The sequence below is a fragment of the Phaenicophaeus curvirostris genome, unplaced genomic scaffold (assembly GCF_032191515.1).
Source record: "Phaenicophaeus curvirostris isolate KB17595 unplaced genomic scaffold, BPBGC_Pcur_1.0 scaffold_53, whole genome shotgun sequence".
Lineage (NCBI taxonomy): Eukaryota > Metazoa > Chordata > Aves > Cuculiformes > Cuculidae > Phaenicophaeus > Phaenicophaeus curvirostris.
The window spans coordinates 894419-898824 of record NW_027206675.1 but is presented as its reverse complement, the minus strand read 5'-3'; positions in this window follow the sequence as shown (position 1 = coordinate 898824).

The window sequence follows — 4406 nt, the reverse complement described above, 5'->3', positions numbered from 1 at the left end:
AGGGGGCTGTACAGTCCACTGCATTCATGCAAAGGCTTGAAACCCAACCTCGTTTTGCTTTATAACAAGGAAATCCTTTAGAAACCTCATAATGCCAGTCAGGTCATTGTTTTTACTGACCTGCACCTCATCTGGCTTTCATAGAATTCACAGACTAAACAGAGGCCGTGGGAGAAACACTTTCCACAAACAACAGCACTTGTGCTGGGGCAGATTTTTGCCTGTCAAAAGCCCTGAACTTGAAACAAAGCAAGATTTCCAGCTCTGGCTTTCCGAGTTGAAGTTTAGTCTCGCTTGTAATACTGACAATCTTCTTGCTAGGGGAGAACTGCAGTTTAATAGAAAGTGTCGGCTGCGGGTCAGGTGGTTCGAAGGTGAATTACATCATAAATCATCTTCTAATTACCTGGAGAGAGCGGGGTCTGTTTATCGCAGAGAAGTGAAAACATTGTTGGTGATCACCACATTTAAAGGAATTAATGCCGCTGTTCCCGAGCTGGCTGTGCCCTGGGCTGCTGTTTTGGCTGCTGAAGGGGCTGCAAGGCATTTGCTGACCGCTTTCCCCAGAGACTGGGGGAAAAGGGAGCAGGAGGGACAGCGTGGAAAGGAGGAACCAGAGAGAGGGCTGGGGCCAGAGCTCAGGCTCCTCACAGCTCCCCTCGGGTTCCTTCCCTGCACCCGCAGGCTCCATCTGTCACTGCTCACGATGCAGCACTGAGCCTCAGCAGGTGTTTTACAAATGGTGTTGGGAACTGTGAAAATCTTGATCTTCTATGCCCAGCTGAAAGGTGGGGAGAAACATTTTACAAGGGGGCGTAGTGACAGGACAAGGGGGAATGTCTTTAAATTGGAAGGGGGAAGGCTTAGATTAGACATGAGGAAGAAATTCTTCACAATGAGGTTGTTGAGGCCCTGGCCCAGGCTGCCCAGAGAAGTTGTGGCTGCCCCATCCCTGGAGGTGTTCAAGGTCAGGCTGGAAGGGGCTTGGAGCATTTGGTCCAGTGCAAGATATCCCTGCCCCTGGAAGGGGGTTGGATCTGGATGGGCTTTGTGGTCCCATCCAACCCAACCAATTCTATGATTCCATGTTCATAACTGTGCAAACCTCGATCTCCCACGCACAGCTGTAAGGGCAGCTGCGAACGGTCTCTGCTGATCCCGAGGGTGGTCATCCCATCACAAGCTGCCATGGCAGCGATCGCACAGGGAACACAGCGTCTCCACGTGAGTGGTGGCAGGAGCCTCCATGCCCAGGGCTGCGGGACCAGGGGCTCCGTTCCCAGACTCTGAATCGAGCACAGCCTGGGGCTGGCGGGGTGAGACAAAAAGGAGTTTCTGTCCCCAAAAGTGGAATATTTTGATTTAAGCTCAAGTAGGTTAAGTTCCATCTAAGTAATTGTGTTGTTTGAAAGTTAGACAGAATGTCCCTCTGAGAGCAGGTTTTCTTTCAGACATTGTTTTCCATGCACTGTTCATTCTTTGAAGACGATAACGTCTTGTGTTCCATGTGGTCTATGCTGAACAGATGTCTCTTCTTCTGCAAGACGTCTCTTCTCTTCTTCCCCTGCTTGCAGCATTTGTCTATTTTTGAGGCAAGGTCAGGCAGAGCTGGAGCCAAAGCTGCGAATTAGCTACTTTGGGCTCTTGTGAAATTCATAACAACATTAAAAGTAGACCTTGGGAAGTAATAGAAAACACCTAAGATTTCTGGGAAGATTTATACATAGGCATGGAACTGGGAAATCTCTTCTGCCCCACCTTCTGCCTCGCTGCCCGTCACCGGTGGAGATCACTGCGTGACGTTCCCAGCCCTGACCAAGTATGCTCGCTTTCTAAACCTCCAGAAGGAGTCTCAGAGAGTTGGATTTGCCAGCATTTTGGGGATCAACAGGGAGAGAGGAAACGGCCTCAAGCTGCTGCAGGGGAGGTTTCGGTTGGGTCTTGGGGAAAAGCCTCTGTGTGGGGTTCGGGACAGGGCTGGGTGCACGGGGGCTGGGGGAGCCGAGGGGCTTTGCCAGCCTTAAGGATTCTGTGCCTCGGGGGCCAGAGCCCCGCGTGCAGCCCCAGCACCTCCTGTCGGTGCCCCCAGCCCCGTTTTGGGGCCAGAACCCCCGTTCCGGGCTCTGCCCCCCCCCGCCCTCGCCTGGCAACAGCGGGGGGAGCGGGAACAAGAGCGACCGCCCTGCGGCCAATCAGGGCCCAGAGCTCGGGGCTGGAGACGCAGTTTGAGGTTCTAAAGCTTCAGGTTTGGGATAAAACCCTCCTCAACAAGTTCCAAAGTGCATTTTTGGCTTCAAAGGCTCATTGGAAGGGCCTGGAGCATCATTCTTAGGGCGCAAAGCCTGATTTTACGTGTCCAACCCCTCGGTTTCAGAGACAAAATTCACTGAAAGGGTTCAAAAGCTCATATTTTGCTGCCAAAGCCTTCATTTCAGGGAACAAAGCCGCAGTTTAGGACTAAGTCCACAACTGTGAGGGCTCAAATCATCCTTTTGAGCTTCTCAAGTCCCATTTTTAGGGCTCAAGGACTTTGTGTTTTGTGCCACAGCATCATTTTAGGATACAAACCCTTAGGTCAGCATCCAAAGCCCCAATTTCATTCTCAAAGTGCCAGCTGTAGACCCAGACCCTCCTTTTGAGGATTCAAACTCTCATGGAAAGGATCCAACCCGCTCTTTTACAGCTCAAAGCCTCCACTTCAGCACCCAAAGCCCTGCACTCGGGACTAGAGCTTCGCTTCTTGGGGCCATGGAGGAACCAAGTGGCTCGTCTCCCCTGCAGGGTCCAAAAACTCATTAGTAGCACCTCACCCATCTCTTCTAGTGCCCAAAGCCTCCTGTTTGGGGCTGAAATTCTCATTTCTAGGGTTCCAGCCTGTCTTTAACGACCCATATACTTTTTAAAGGACCCACAGTTATATTTTGAGAGACTAAAAACTTGCTTTTTGTGTCCAAGCAGTCATTTGTCTCTAATGACACATATGATGGCCCAGAGATCATTTTTAAGTCCCAAAGACTGATTCTGGCATCAGTATTAAAAAGCATCAGTTTTAGGGGCCAAAGCCTCTCATTTTGAGGATCCAAACTCTCATTTAAAGGATCCAAACCCCTCTTTCACAGCTCAAAGCCTCCACCTGCCAGATGCCCCCACACTTGTGCTTTCAGCCTTCAAACCCAACCTATGCAGGCAGCCTCTCTGCTGAAAATTCGCCCCCCCATAGCCACATAACAGAGGCCCTTTCCCACCACGTCACAGAGTTCCTAACACGTTTTATTGGAGATCTCCAGGAGTTTGGCAGACGCCTGCCCAGCTGATGGGATCCTGATTGGAAGCGTTCCCTTGACTTTCAGTTGTAGAAGAAATGGAAGTAACAGGGCTTCATCTTGAGGTTGCTGGTCTGAGGAGGGGGCTGCAGGGGATGTTTAGTTTTAAGCTTTGCCAGGAGTCAGCTTGCCTCTTTCCATCTGGGCTTCTGAAGCCTCAGAGAGGGCTCTGTGGAGAGAAAAGGCTGCTGAGGCCTCAGCTGCAGGTGGGCACAGGGACTCTCCTCCACGGCACGGAGCTGGCACAGCTTCCAAGCGCAGGCTGGGATCTGCCGGCACAGCGTGGCCGAGGGGGACACCAACACCTGATGGCATCACTGAGCATGGAGAGTCTCTGGGGAGCAACAGATGCTGGTGTGTGTCCCTCTTTCCAGGGCAATCTCAGCCCCTGCTCTTTCCCATCCCGACCTGGCTTTGCCCACGCCTGTTGCTCCTGGGGCTGCTCCTGTCCAGGCAGGGTCAGCTTGAGCCAACCCTGGCTCCAGTCAGAGCGCTCCCGAGAGGGAGGCACGGGAGTTCAGACACCAATTAAAGTACCGGACAGCAGCAGAAGAGTGTTTTGGCCAGCCCCTCACTCACCGCTGCCCAGCAGCCTGAGCAGCGATGCCTCGTGGCTGGGAGCAGGCTTGGAAGGCAGCAATGGGGGGAATCTCTGACTCACTTTTCTCTCTTCCTGACCTGAGGAATCGCTCTCAGACTTCAGGGACGGATTGGACCGAGGAGTCTGGAAGTCATCAATTGCGAGAGGCTCTGAAGGAAAATTGCAAGGAATGAGCTCTTGGCACGTGTCCATGTGTGTTCTTTCAGGGAAAGGGACATAGGGAACTTACCTCCAGGCTGCGCCACTGGCTCCATACCAACTTCCAGCTGAGCAGCTGGAAAACCATTGCCACCATCCTCACCTAGAAGTGAGCACAGAGGAGAAACATTTCCATCAGAACTGTGGATCTGCTCCTGCCCTGGGGAACTGCAGGTGCTGGAAGCGGGTCAGGGAACAAAGTGAGAGCCCGACATCGGTGGAAATTGCAAAAGCTTCCACGAGGACCTCTTGGCTGTCTCCTTGCAGTTCTCTGAACACTCTTC